This window comes from Accipiter gentilis, chromosome 2, assembly GCF_929443795.1.
Source record: "Accipiter gentilis chromosome 2, bAccGen1.1, whole genome shotgun sequence".
NCBI lineage: Eukaryota > Metazoa > Chordata > Aves > Accipitriformes > Accipitridae > Astur > Astur gentilis.
The window spans coordinates 51,246,681-51,262,815 of record NC_064881.1 but is presented as its reverse complement, the minus strand read 5'-3'; positions in this window follow the sequence as shown (position 1 = coordinate 51,262,815).

The following is a 16,135-nucleotide window of genomic DNA, read 5'->3' as shown; positions in this document are numbered from 1 at the left end:
TACCTACAGCAGCAGGTACCAGGTTAAGTTAAGGGGTAGAGTATTGACTCTATTCTGACATGCCATAGGATGATACCTCCTTCAATCCCCACTGTAGAGAAAGACACAAGGTCACAAAAAAAATGAATTTTATTTGACAATTGGACCCAGAGGGAATTATTTTTTGAATTCATACTTGTATGTTTTATTGACAGCAATAGTTACGATCTTTATAATGTCTTTATAATTCCCTGCCTTGCTCTAAGACATAGTATATGGTGAAAGAAACTAATGAAGCAAAAGACACTCAATATCATCCTTCAAATGTGCTGTTTATAAAATCCTTTTAAAAGGAAAAATAAAACAGCCATTTTAATAAATTAAAAACCCTGATGCGCAGCTTGCTGGATGGCAGGTTGAATCAAGATGGTTGACATGTCACACTGTAACTACTTCCCCAGTGAATGATGACATAATTTTCAGATTTGCCCTTCTTACCGGCATTGATGCATTCAGGCAAAACGATATATCCATCAGTCTTTAGGACCTAAATGCCTGTTATGAGTCAATCCTCTGAGGCTTTCAGCTTCCCACATGTCGTAAGAATCTCAGCAGTAATTTGTAGTCATTTGAGTCTGTTATAATGCTTCACATCTCTCAAATTGTTTAAAGCCTAAAACCAGAGCCCTCGCTCTTTTTCACATCAACCATATTATTGGTATAGGACAAGTGTGTATTGATCTATATTCTTCTTACCGCCGTGCTAATTCCAGCTTCTCATTAAATATGGACAGAATCTAGTGTTGTACCACGCATTTAAAAGGTTTATGGTCTGGTTTCTACCTTGTTCATTTTCAGGGCCTATATAACTCCCCACTAGTGCTGCTTCTAGACAGAACTACATCAGGGGACAAGGGAAGAGCTACCGATGTCATCTACCTGGACTTCTGTAAGGCATTTGATACAGTACCCCACAACAGTCTTAGCTCTAAATTGGAGAGACATGGGCTTGATGGATGGATGGTTAGATGGATAAGGAATTGGCCGGATTGCCACATCCAAAGAGTTATAGTCAATGGCTCAATGGCCAAGTGGAAACCACTAACAAGTAGTGTCCCTCAGGGATCCATACTGGGACCAATACTATTTAATGTCTTTATCAGTGACATAGACAGTAGGATCGAGTACACCCTCAGCAAGTTTGGAGATGACACCAAAGTGAAAATTGCAGTTGATGCACTCAAGGAGAAAAATGCCATCCAGAGGGAGGTTGATAAGCTTGAGGAGTGGGCCCCCGCAAACCTCATGAATTTCAAGGCCAAGTGCAAGGTCCTGCAGCTGGACCAAGGCAACCCCTAGTGTCATGAATGGATTGAGAGCAGCCCTGTGGAGAATGACTTGGGGATAGTGGTGAATGAAAAATTGGACATGAGATAGCAACGTGCGCTTGCAACCCAAAGAGCCAAACATACCCTGGGCTTTGTCAAAAGACGCATGGCCAGCAGGTTGGGGGAGGTGATTTTCCCCCTCTACTCTGCTTATGGGAGACCCCACCTGGAGTACTGCATCCAGGTCTGGGATCCGCCGTGCAACAAAGACATGGACCTGTTAGAGCAGGTCCAGAGGAGGGCCACAAAAACAGGCAGAGAGCTGGAACACGTCTGCTATGGAGAAAGGTTCAGAGAGTTGAGGTTGTTTAGCCTGGAGAAGAAAAGTCTCCAGGGAGACCTAACTGAAGCTCTACAATATATAGAGAGGGCTTATAACAAAGAGACTTTTTACCAAGGCCTGTAGTGACAGGACAAGGAGCAAAGGTTTTAAAATAAAAGAAGGTAGACTTAGATTGGACATAAGGAAGAAATTTTTTATGGTGAGGGTGGTGACACTCTGGAACAGGTTGCCCATATGTGGACAACCTGGAAGTGTTCAAGGTCAGGTTGGACGGGGCTTTAAGCAACCTGATCCAGTAAAAGATGCCCCTGCTCATGGCAGGGGGGTTGGACTAGTGCAGAAAGTCCCTTCCAACCCAAACCATTCTATGATTCTGTGAGATCATATCAAAACATTCATGAGATCCAGAGAAAAGGAATCCAGATAATCCATGGCTATATAATCTATACTATATTCTATAAAAGATTTATATAAAAATAACTTGTACTATGTTTCTGGATAATATATTCAAGACAAGTGCTGACCACACACCTCACATGTTAGCTCAAGCAAGAAGACAGAGGATGTCAGGTAAATTATACACTCCTCCTAAGGAATACATCACTTAAAGAAAATAGACTTTTAAATGTTTTTAAGTAGTGACAGTCAAAAGGAAATGTATGACCCCTAAAAGGTTGGCTTTTCATGTTTCATGATGCCTGAAAAAAGACCAGTTTACATGAACCCTTCCTTGCTTTCCTCAGGTTGTTGGAACAATAATATTGCAGCAAGTGGGTACTCATCTGAAAACTAACTGCACCCCAAACTTTAGGACCCAAATTTGAAATATTGTAAAGAGATCATTAAGATCTGAAAAGACATTGCATGGGTTGTGAGTTACAGCCATCAACCGAGCATTGCAGCAACTGAGACTTCTTCTCATGCTGAAGTTTTTTGGGTTTGGGCCAAAATGCTTTAGGGGTTTTTTAAATTCAAAAAACCCAAACAATCTACTAGCCAAAAACTTTTTTTATGTTGTCATGTTGTTTGGTTTTGGGAAAAAAAAAAAAAAAAGAAATAAATATTTTGTGGAAGAAATAATTTTAGAATATACTTTGATTGCAGTAAAAATGCCCACAGTTGATAAAGGAAGATCTGATTTTCTATCATGATTAGGTGGTCTTACAAAGAAATAAACTACCAGTCTCAAATGAGACCATTCAGAACCCCATTATACCTAATTAAAATCCTTTTTCCTAGCATTAACAGAAATTCTGGGAGTGAATAACTTTGCTTAAGCAGATTCACAAATCTGGCTACAGTAAATTACAGATGAGACCTCCCAGGAGCAGAACAAACCCCATCAAGACCCTCATAAACAAAATGCCAGCATCTGGAGCCAGAGAGAAAAGCACAGGCAGGATAGAGAGAAGAATTACAGACCCGGGATTAGCCTATACATCAACACCATCTAAGGAGAAAGAAAAGCTCTTTATTTATTGCTTACCAGCCTCCAGGGTGTGAGTGTCACTCAGCATTAGCATTCACCTTTATAACTGTGCTTTGATTTACAGCTCCACTCCAGTGCAGAGGAAGCAGCCAATTACATGTCTATGAGAACATGCATCCATGGAGTATATCCCAGCTGCTTTCTCTTTCCTCTCATACAGGATTCATACATACAGATTTTCTTGGCCTGAGCCTGAAATAGAGGTGTGAGAGATGGGATCTGATCTGCATTATTATGAGTGCCAAAAGAATATCATGTTATATAGAAATTTATGTTCATACAGGTTAAGCTGCAGTAGAAAGGTTAAGAGATATTAGACACAAAGGTGCTGTTCCACGTTAGTCAAAGCTACACAGCTGCTTTGCCAAGGCCTGGAGCTAACAGCTAAAATGCACCAAGACCACTGAGGCGACAAACTTTGTGCTCCGCTGTCTATAGTGACTACATCTATGACTACTTAGCTATGTACATCAGAGCAAATCCCATCCTTTATGTTAAACCTGGGTGATTCTACCCCTCAACTCTAACCAGATCTTCTCCTCTCCTCCTGTTCCTGGTAGCCTCCATTGTTTCTTGATACTTACTTTTCCTGGTTTGTTTCATAGTGGCACCCTGGAGATCAGATGGGGATGCTGAGCACTTCTCAGATCCAGCCTCCAGATGAGATTGGATGCTCAGCTACCACCAGTGGTAATAGCTGGCACTTGACTGCTCTGGAGTTCTCTTCATGTCCGAAAACCCACGCTATCAAGCCCTGTTCAGTGCTGATCAGTACCATTTGTGCTCCTGGCCCCATTTTTACATGGTATGTTAATATTCTTAGGCCAAAATAGATCAAATACTTGAGATATTAAACCAATTCAGTGTTTGAGTCAGATTCTCCAAACAAGCACTCTTTGTAGGCTTGCAGCTGTCTGCATCACAGGTCCACATCACTGGTGATGGATAGAGGCAAACCTGGTAAGCTAGAGGAATGGACTTCTACTGAAATGGTCTCATGCAGAAGTGCTTAATGCTAACATGCAGATCTAGCCACCCAGATACGAAAAATGGTGCTCTGACTTTTGCTCTCTGAATTCAAAAGAGCACCCATGTGAAAGTCCAGCCGCCCCACCCACCTCTGAAAACCCATCACAAAGGGCTTTGAGAGTCTCATGACAGATGGTAGCAAAGATTTCTTTTTCCAGCTGCCAAATCGTCAGTAAGAATGGAAACAAGGAGATTTTCCAGTGTTTATTTGTTTCCTTCAGTTTCACATTTATATTATTTCGAACAGGAGAGGCTGAAATGTGTTGCTTCTACCATCAGATGAGAAAGGAGTCCCAGTCAAGCCATTTTAACTGAAGTCGAGTCTCCACATATTCAGATTAATATTATAGGAAGGCATTTTCCTTTGGTTTCGAATACTATTAAATTAATGATTAAAGGATGCATCTTTAAACAGACACTTATTAGATTTGAAACCTTTGTTCCAATCCATTTTTCCTCCCACTTGCCCCTAAATAGAGAGCTCCTAAGCACTTCAGAAACTCCCATGCACGATGACCCATACATTACATGCTATCCACCAACATTAAAAGTCTCACAGCAGGGCAAACTTTATCCCTCCCTAAGGAGGAATGAAAGGGAACTAATTTTTTTCCTTAAAGGTGATTTAGAGGACAGACTGTAGCAAAGGTTTTGTGTATGGAGAGGCTGGAGAGAATTACTGTTAAGATTTTATTAGCCTGCATAAACACTATGACGTTTTTGATGCCTCAGGCTACAGAAGCACAATCATTACAATGAAGACCATATTTCTTTCCATCTTTCCATTGGTCTTGTAACGCATTGAACAATCCATCTTGCTCACATGCTCTACGTAGTCATATATATGTTTATTTCTTTGCTTCTCGCAAATAGTGTTTAACCTTTTGAGCACCACAGGTAATCTGAGGTGTGAGAGCACGCGCTCTGCAGCTTCTGCCTTCCAACAAAACCCAGGTGGAGTGTACAAGTCACGCTATCAAATGTAATGGATGCAGGCTGAAAAAAAACCACTGGCTAAAGAGCCAGGACTATTCCATATGTGTGTATTCACTGTGGCTAAACATGCCTGTCATGAATAAGTAGAGGACAACCATTTATAGCACTATCAGGCACCAAATTTCTGAAAGCTGCTACGTGAGCCTGCTGCTCTACTGATGCCAGCAGTAACCTACTACCCAAAAGCAGCACAGTGAGGATGGCTGGAGATGAGTGGCAGAAAAATTACTAGGGGTATGGACTACACACACTTTTCAGAGGTAGCAAATGTATGTTTGTTCACAGACATAGCAATGTTGATGTTTTTTTCATCCAAACGTCATTCAAATGAAAGATGGACCACTAATCCTTCACTTAGAAATTGCTGCAGACTCATAAATCTAAACGCTGAAGAGCACACAGCAAAAAAGTCACATTCTGGGCTGCTGAGGGTTCAAAACACATTTAAGAAACAAGGAAATAATTCTAATGGAAAAGGTACATAATGATTCTTATATTCCTTTTGCAGTTCATGAGCAAAAAAACCCCAATTTTCTGAAATTTTTCTTCAGTTTTTAAATTAATAGCAAATATCTCTCCACACAATACTTAAGAGAACTGCAAAACTGAATCCACTCTCAACCTCCATTCAGTTGATTCAGTCATGTGATGCAGTTTCTCTTTAATTGAATGATTTATATAACTATAAAGCCCTCTGTGAATTTTACAATTTAATATATCATTGATGATTGTCTGCAATGAGGCTTGAAGCTTAGAATTAAAAACTTATTAGTATTTTCATTAGGAAAGTTCAAGAGCTCAGATATTGAAGACCAAATCCCAGAGTCCCTAGCAGGCTTGTACTGAAAATTTTTCTGCAATTGTTCAGAATTTTCTCTTTGCTATGAATTATTTAAATGAAACAGTTCCACGGACACAGACAAACTTCAAGGCCAGAAAAGACCATTGCAGCCATTCAGCCTGATCTAGTTTGTAATGCAAATCACAGTCACCCCTTTATCTTCTCAGTGGTCTTTCCAATTAGGCCATTGGTATGCCCTAAACTCCTGTCCTTTGCAATATCTTCCCTGTCCTAATGATCAGCACATCCTAATGCCTACAGCAATGCCCTGATTTACTATGTCATCTCAGATGAGGTGTTTCTGCCTACATGCTATTTTACCCTTTGGGATTTTTTTTCTTCTTTTTTTCTTGTCATTTAACACTTTGCAACCCTGCTTTGCACCTTTATTTTCCCAATTAGACAAGCTTGTCTGTCCGTGAAGAAGTATGCAGCTGCAATGAACTAGCAAATAATGTCCATTTTTAACTACTAATAATATTCAATAAATAATCAATAATTGCATAAAAGCCCACTGAGGCATTTACCCCGGAAGCAGCTAGTACTGGTTACTCTCAAGCAATGCCACAAATACTACTGTTAAAGGGTGATCTGTGGATTATTTACTGTCTTCCAGCTAAATCTTTAAATACACAGCAAAAAAAGGAATGTAAACCTTCACCCTTACAGATTAATTTACCTTAATGATCAGTTTAGAGAGTGTGTGGCTGCATGACAGAGAAGTGAAGATATTTTCCAACTTACTGAGGATACCAAAAGTTCAGGCAAAGATTGAGCCTGTGTCAGGGTTGGGGGTGAGGGGAACTGCTCATTTGTCATGATACGCAGACATAGTCATGCTCTAATGACTTTGTCTTATAGTCACCCTTCTTCAGAATGGAATTAGAGATGCCAAAATCTATTTGAATTCTCCTGTAGTAATCTAGAAAGATATCCACTCTTGCTGGAGCAGACGGTCTTGCTGTCCATAAAGTGAGCATATAATTTTTTTTGTCCTCAGGACATAAATCCACTGTGAACAAAACCAGATTCATTACATTTACATCTGGAGTTAAATAGAGGTTTTACCCGTATATCATGATTCTCTAGAAACATGATTTCCCAGCCAACTTTTGCTCCTCTTGTGCCATTGCTGCATGCACAGCCAGCTGCTCCTTTTGTCCCAAGGTGTTTCTGAGAAAGCAATAAATAAAGAGGCACAAGAACACATGCATTTGCTGCACTCCATCCCAGCCTGCTGGCTGGAGGAGGGAGGGAAGGATAGCATCCCTACTCTTAGAAATTCTTTGAGTTGCAGGAACTTTTCGATTCAGCAACCCCATCAAAACTTGACATTTCCAGTGCTGGTGAGCAAAATACACCATTTGAAGACATTCGGGTATATACATCTGCCTGCCTTCCATCTTTCAGGACAGTCTCCTCAGTACCAGAGCCGTTCCATCCCAGATGGATAGTCAAATATAAATTCCAGCAAAGAATTATGCCTAATTCTCTCGTAACCTTCTCACTGATCTTATTCATATTTTGGTTTTGATATCAAAAGGAGTACTTCTAACAGGCAAGACTAGCAGCCACCTGCATGAGAGTAGCACCACATCATCACATATAATGTGAATGATGCAGGTTCAAGCCCCTTGTTTTAACACAGGCTCGGTGAGGGTGCACAAGTCTTGGTCTCCCCATCCTAGAGATTTACTACCACTATTAGGGGTCTTTGCTGTTGAGGAACAGTTGGATATTTTTTCTCTCCCTCAACCACAATCAAGTAACTCCGTCATGGAGCTTATGGAGATTTTTCCAGAAGAAAATGCATTTGTTTCCACCACCACCCCAAAACTCCACATTTTGCTGAATCATCATTTCCAATTATAAAAAAGAAAAATATAGTAAAAAATTTCACTGTTAAGACGACTTGATTCTCTCTAGTGATATCCCCCTAGGCCTCAGAGTCTACAAAGGTTCTGGGTAAAGCACAGAGACTAGTAATCTAAAAATCCTAGAACAACTGTAACAAAAAATGGGCTTTGAATAGCAAAATAGCAATTTGCTCTTCTTTTCCCATTGAATACACTTGTGCTGCTTGTTTTATTGACTTACAATACAGTGAGAAGCCTTCAAAACCATGAGCAAACAAATGGTCAGCTCCTCTTCATACTGCTCTTTTTTTTTAATCTTGAGGTATCCCCAAATACCTGACAGAATGCACACAGTATAGAAATACCTTTTGACCACCACTTTTCTGGGACCTTCCAAACCATCCAGAGGCCATCAGAATGAAACAGTTAGTATTGGTTTTCACCAGCAAAGTCTCTTAGTAAACCTTTTGGGGGCTGGGAGCTTCACTGACTGTCTTAAAGTGCTCCTGTAGTAACATGGACTCTAATTAAAGGTGATTACCCTAGCCACTACGGAAGAGTTTTGCTCCCTTTTCTCACACCTCTCTAAGTCCAACCAACTTCAAGTTGGGTTCATCCTAGATTCCATGTCTTCCCCCATCCTTGGTGATAGCTCTTGCTGTAGTACAAAAGCTGGAAAATAGCAGCAGTATTTTTCTTCATGCCATATAAATTTTCAGGCTTCTCTGGGAGAGTTTAGGTATAATTCAGCTGCCTGTCTGGTTATAAACATGCCTGCAGTCTGGCAGTGTTTTCATATGTATGATTCATACGTGCTTGCACTGTTCTTATATGCTTCCCTAGGCCATTGGCCAGTGCAGTAACTAGAAAACCAGCTCAAATGGAGAAAATCAGCTTGAGTGGACATCAGACTAAGGAATTAAATGCAAAAATATGGTGATGTGCAGAGACAAGCTCATCTCCAACTGCCTTCTCAAGATCCATCATGTTTCTTTAGATATCCATCACATTTGATTACCCTTATCAACCTTGACCCTATGGAAATATAGACACTTGGACTGCTTGGTTAAAGGAACAGAAAGAAGTTTCTTTTCTCCTGTTCAGGACCTACTAGGAAAGCATGTTTCCAGCAGTGTGACTCTCATATGGTAATGCATATATACTTCCGAACTTTTCTAAAGTTCAATCTGCCAAACCCCATCTCTCAACAAATGCAACCAGCATAAAAATTTCTAACTTACTTGACCCCTAAAAATCCCAGCAGGAAGAACTTAAAAAACAAAGGTTACCACAATTACTTGCCCAATCTTCAGTGAAAGCACTGAAGAATTCACATAAAGTAATGTCTTTTATGCTCAGAAAAGGAAATTAATCATTCTGTCCCCACCCCTTTCAAAACAAGGATGCTTCATTGGGTTGGTCTGAGCCAACAGAATCCAATATCAGGGGGACTTATTGCATTTTCACTTCATCATTCATGTCATTGAGAGATAATTATGGTATAAATAAGTCCAGAGATTAGTTTGGAACTGACAAGTGATTATAAAAGCACCACAGCACTCTTTCTACTTTAACACTTTCTATCAAATGAGAAAAAAAAAAAGGAAGAAAGAAAGAATGAAGAGATAACACTGTGATATTATTGTTTATTATTATTTCTGTAGCAACAACTGTCTCAATGCTCCAGCTGGGTACAGAAGCCTGTTCTCTTAAACAGATGGTAGGAGATCAGCTCTGCTTTGAAAAGTGTGATGGGAAATGTAGTCTGGCAGGAAACTTTACTCACAAAGCAGAATAAGAACATGAGATCCCAGTGCAGCACAACTATAGCTGCATTCCAAATGGAAATCTTTCAACTTCATCTCCCTCCCTTCTTCTTAAGCCCCATCTTCATTATCCCCTCCTTTATCTTCACAATAACCATCACTCCAACATTTGTTACTATGCCAAAAACAGTCATGTAAGTTTTTGAGAACATCAACATCCTTTAAAGAAAATTTCAAAGCCTAGGAGCTCTTTTCAACAGAGAACAGAAATCAGTCTACAATATATCCTCAAAGGCTATCAGCCAGGCTCTCCCTAGATAGAAATTAGGTATGAGCTGGTGCCATCAAAAAGCTTCACTGATTTTTATCCCCTAGAAATGCAAACCTTTCTATAAATCGCTCTCAGTAAATCTTTCCTGGCAGGTAATTAAGGCAACACATCCCTCGTTTACTGTCACTGATAGACTTGTTTTACAGTCTGTTCATTATTAGGAGAAATTGCCATTTATCCCACATTTAAGACTGTCTGCACCCCTATTTAAAATACTTATGTTCTTATTTTTCTCCATGCACAAAAATATCTCCATTTTTCCACTTAACATGGGGCCTGGCAAATCCTGATCCCACAACTCTTTTCTGAGCTCAGCAGACCATTATTAGGAGTCTGTTAGGAAACTCTGAAGCAAGGACTGGTGTCCGTGATTTTGGCGTTCTTTCCAGTTCTGCACTCTGAATATTCAAAAGATCCTCAAAGGCAAAAAAGTCACCCACTTTCCTCAGAAGACCTGGGTGTGCTTTGCCAAGATCTATTCTTGGATTTCAGAGGTCTTATGTGTGTCTAGTGTCCACTTTCCTATAGCAAGCAGGAAGGAAGTTACAGGAAACACAGTCCGCACTTTCCAAAAAACAGCTTAAATTCTCCCCAAAATTCAAGAGGAAGGCTTGCCTCATTCCCTAGTTCACTGCAGAGCTCTGATAGCCTCAAGGCACAACTGATTACTAAATGAAATGTGTACAAGACCATTCTCTGGCATGGCACAGCTTATCTCCACACTGTTGAACTCTGTTATCCTTCAAAATGAGGTAGCCACATTCCAACTCTTAGCTGAGGATGACCCTGTGTTTATTCTAGCTCACAGATTGTGTCCAGGAATTTTTGGGGGAAAGGCGTCATCACCCAGGCTAAAATCAAGGACAGGGCTTATTCTAACAATTAATCAGGAACTGAGTACCATTATCCAGGGACTGGGAATGTACAAATGCAGATTTTCTACCCACATTGAACATATCAATTTGCTCCCTCCACCACTTCCAAAGACGAAATCCAGCCACAGCAGACAGGATAATTACATCTAGGATCAACTGTGGACAGCCACTACAGACACAGATCATATCAAGTATGGCCATTCTCTTTGGACAGTCCTCCAGCACTTTCCTATCAGGCTTCATGGGCTTATATGCCCAGGGGGCACATGCTTAGGGATTCTTGTAGAAAAACACTACACCTTTGGCTGCAACAATAATGTACAGCAACAGAAATAGTCTCTCATGGTAGAGGGCCCAAAGGAGGGCCAGGCCAGGTCCTAGGCAATGGACAGATGAATCAGTCTTCACCACTTGGCCCAGGAACCATCATACTCCCTCTGGGGCAGCCCATACCGAATTTCTAGATACCGTCTTGGATGGCTCGCTCAACATGGCAAGATGGATTTGCAGCTGTGGACGTTTTTCTGAAGCTGGGCATCTAAGGTCATGACTCTTCACATAGTGGGGTGGCAGGGTGATAAACAGAGTGCTGTCAGTGCCTCTTCACCCATGGTTTATCAAGTGGCAGGTGAACACCTGAATAACTTTGAATGGTACCAAGTGCATGCCAGCTTGACCATCTCTGCACTACATCAGAGACTGCAATGTGAGACACTGCATTGGCCAGGTCACTAGGAAGTAACAAAGCTAGAATAATAAAATAGCTTTTTTAAGGGACAAAGAATCAGTCCTACATGAGCTATTACAATATATGAAGGGACATCCCATTTTTCACTGGACTTTCCTATCTTGAGTGAAGGGTTATGAAGTCATTAACTGCTTGGCAGGTGACAACATACCTCCTATGTCACTGCATAAGTAATTATAAGAAGCACATTGGCAACTGTTTATTTCTTTTAATCTCTTGTGTTATTTGAATTCCACTAGGATGCAACTGTCTGTCCTGAAAATATCAAATAATGTCATTAGAGAGGCACTGAGATTCAATCCCTTTCCCTCAGAGACCAATCAAGCTATTGTCACAGCAGAGGTGGTTTCCTCTGCATTCCCAGATGATTAATATGCATTGGAAGAGGCACTAGAGATGATCCCTTATGAGGCATGCCAATTAAGCCTGGGAGGAATGAAATAAAGAAAAAATGTGCCCCAAATGGAGCACTATGTATACTATCATCCTTTTCATAGTCTTGGCACCCAGGTGCCCATGTTATAGTCCCAGTGTAGCCTGAAAGGCTGCTTGCATAGGAAAATATTTCTTATTCCATTGATTTGATGATACTGGTTCACCTGTGTAACTGCCTGACTAGGTTTTTTAGTTTTATTTAAACCACTTGGAAAGTAATATAAAATAAACCAGAATAAGTAATGTTATTCTTAATTAGGATAAAAGTATCTGAGAGGAAAGGAGTATGAACGGGATTGTTCTGCTTATTAATCACTTCCTACATCAAACCAGTATAAATGTATAGACAGCTTTTTGGATCACTTCAGCCCACCCACCCATGTCGTGGTTTAAGCCCAGCCAGCAACAAAGCACCATGAAGCTGCTCACTCACTCCTCCACCGCCGGCCATGGCGGGTTGGGGTCCGCTCATCCCACCTTGTCTCTGCCGCTCCTTCCTCCTCAGGGGGAGGACTCCTCACTTGTCCCCTGCTCCACCATGGCATCCCTCCCATGGAAGACAGTCCTTCAGGAACTTCTCCAACATGAGTCCTTCCCACAGGCTGCAGTTCCTCACAAACTTCCCTGGCGTGGGTCCTTTCCATGGGCCAATCTTCAGTCCCAGCCTGCTCCAGCACAGGCTTCTTCACAGAGCGGCAGCCATCTTGTGGGGCATCCATCCCCCTGCTCCAGCATGGGCTCCTCTCTCCCCAGGCTGCAGGTGGGCATCTGCTCCCCCGCTCCCCTCCACGGGCTGGGGGGGGACAGCCTGCCGTCTGGTCTCACCATGGGCTGCGGGGGCAGCTCCTCCTCCCTCAGTATCCACAGAGAGGCTCCTCTCACATCCCACTCCCCTCCCTCCCTCACTGCAGGTTCCCCTCTTAAATCTGTTCTCCCACAGGTGTTACCACCATCACTGATGGGCTCGGCCTGGGCCACAGGTGGATACAATTTGGAGCCGGGGAAGCTTCTAGCAGCTTCTCACAGGAGCCACCCCTCCAGCCCCCTCCCTGCTACCAAACCCCTGCCACACAAACCCAAAACAACCCAATTTGCCAAACTTAAGTCAAAATGCAGCCCTTTGTTGAATTCTGTTCAGTTCACAATTAAACCATACCACTGCCAGCAGCTGAAAGTAGTAGTGGAGCTGTCAAAGCATAGATGCACACTTTGTTCTGCTACCTCTGATGGGACAAGCTTAGGATAGAAAGATCTGAAGGTGAGAAAAACATCCAAGGATGGCAGTACTTTCAGGTAAGCGAGTGAGGTGCACTCAAAATCATCCATCAGAACTTCTGATGCATGAGTGACTTCTAAACTGAAGACTTTCAAGACTCAACAGGAGACCAGACAGTCAAAATCAGAACCCAAGAGGCTTAGCTAAACCACTGTAACTTTGGCCTGAGACAATGGCAAGACTGTGGAGTGATTGCTTTTCTACCCTTACAAATAGTCTGGCTTAGCCAGCTGAAATATCAAATGTAGTTGACCAAGCACATTTTAAAACATTTGTGTTGATAGGGGTAAAACTGTTCAAAACAAATCGATTTGATGTGGGCAGAGCCATGGATAAGGAGAAAAATCATCCGTGTGCCTGATCTGACTCTCAGAAGTCAATAGCAAGATTCCATGTGACATGAAAGATACAGGACTGAATATTTCCTTAATACTGAGGTCTTCAGAGATTGCTCTATCCACATCAGAGCTATGCCTTTGTATGCAAAACATATTTCTTCTTTCTGTGGAGAAAGAAGTGAAAAAATATTCTTAGTACTGTAGGAATGTCCTGTGTTGCAAGAAAGTCCTGCCCTTTGCAGATTGAATTATTATTGTTGTGGAAAATTGCAAATGGGTATCCAAACTGCAGAGAATTATTTTTTTTAATCTGTACATCACATGTTAAAATATACCCCACCCACAGAATAGGGCAAGAGGTTGAGTTTTCAGAAAAGAAAAGGTCAAAACCACATGGTCTAGGGAAAATGTGTTTTAATTTACAAGTTCTACTCAATTGTCTTCTATCCCACTTTTCATGTCTTAATTTGACAGGGAACATAGTGTTGCTAATGGTGAAGTCACCCAGAGTGCACACCAGTATAACTGAAACCTTGATACTTGCTAAAGAGAAAAAAGTGCTGGTACCCATACCTGTTAAAAATAATCAGATAAATGTGTGAAGTGTAACAGAACTGATACTCAAGAACAGCTTTGACTACCTACTTTACAGCCTAAATGATGGAGAGAAAGGGAATAGCAGATGACGCTTATCCATCCCTTTATATAGATGGTGAAGGCAATATAGCCATATGATATAGTTTTAATTGGATTTCCTCAAACTGTGCATTCCAGTCAATAATTTTGGTGGGAGGAGAGGAAATCACCTCCTTAATGCTTTCATCAGCATTAATCACAACTCATCTGTTTCTGCAGAGGCTAAAGACAAAAGAACTGGAAAGAAATTGGAGGCATCAGCAGCTTCTGGGTTCAAGGAATAAATACCCTAGGGTTCTCCTTGTTCTACTGAACCTTTTTCCAAGTACTCTAGCAGCAGCAGCAAATTAGAAAGCAGAAAAAGTACATAACTGCCATGAAGTGGGAATATCCAAAGGCATCTCACCGGTACTGGAACTTCACAGGACAGTGGTTTCTGCTCAACACGAAGATTCGATGGAGACACCTATCACCGAGCAACACTATTTCCCAAACTGAAAGCATCTCAATTCCTGAAGTTCTCAAAGATATCTTAGGTTACAAGTACCTAACATGCTTTCCCCACATAAACCATACTACTTTGATTCATTGCTTCTGGAGAAACCATATGCTCTAGGCTTTTAGAATTCACCCAAGAATCACTTTTTAATACAAGAGAGATGGACAACGAGTGCAGGCTGCTAAGGCTCAGCACCTTCTCTCTCTTTTTCTGTCCCCATGCCGTCAATTTTTGAGGTCACAGTGTTGCATCGCATGCACTGGTGCATTTCCATACCGACTGGTTTGCTCAGCTAAAGTTTGAATACAGAGCACAGGGCTGGTTATCAGAAGCAACATGCTTCCTAAAGAAAGACAAAAATGAAGTGTCATTTAGATACTAAGAGAAAAGGGCAGCAAAATGAGATAGTTCTGCTGTTATCTAATATTCGTCAAAGGAATCAGTGTACTTAATTGCTGGTATGAGAACTCCTTTATTATATCATCTGCTATTGTGTGTTGGAAAGTACATAATGATTTAGAAAAGTAGGCTCTGTTCATTTCAGAAGAAAAAACATGCACAGACTTGCACTATATCCCATTAGCATCTTCATTCTGCCATTTCTGGCTAGGCAGACCTACTCTCTCCCCTGTAGAAGGTCTGCCTGAATAACCCTGCCCTTCTGAAAGAGCTTGTCTATGCTTAGAATCAGTTACCATCTAACCTGCTTTATTTCTACTGCAAATATTTCCCCAGCCCAAAGAGGCCCAGTTCTGCTCTTCATTTTGAGAAATGCATCCCACGCTAATTTTATTGGCAGTTGTGTCTATACATTAGATCACACCCCAAATATGCAGTGAATTTAAGGAAACAAAACATAACAAGGTGGCTATGAATATAATTTGGGGGGAGTGACTGCCATTTCTGTGGGAGATCACAAAATGAGTTGGATAAAGATGAATTTACATGGACAAGCTATTGCAAAATAAGCTACAGCTTAAATTAAAATACAATAGTTGTTATGTAGCAGTTCTTCTAATAAAGTCCTGCACCACGCTGAGAGTTCAGATTCACTCTACCTGGCAGTTGACATTTTCCTGGCTAAGCAATGAAATCAAGCATCCCTTTCTCTCCCTGTGACCTGTAGGGGAGAAATCAACTAAACATCTAAATCACCTTCTACAGGAACCTCATTCTTTCCACTGATTTTCAAAGGAGCATAGGCCAAACATGTATTCCCTGCAGATCTCTCAATTAAGTCATGTTTCCTTGAACATGAAGTTTTGGTTACCTGGAAAACACCTAAAACTTCCTCAGACATACAGTACGAAACTCATCTTGAGGCCCTTCATGCAATTAGTTAAGTAACTAATTTCTCTCAATGCACTTTA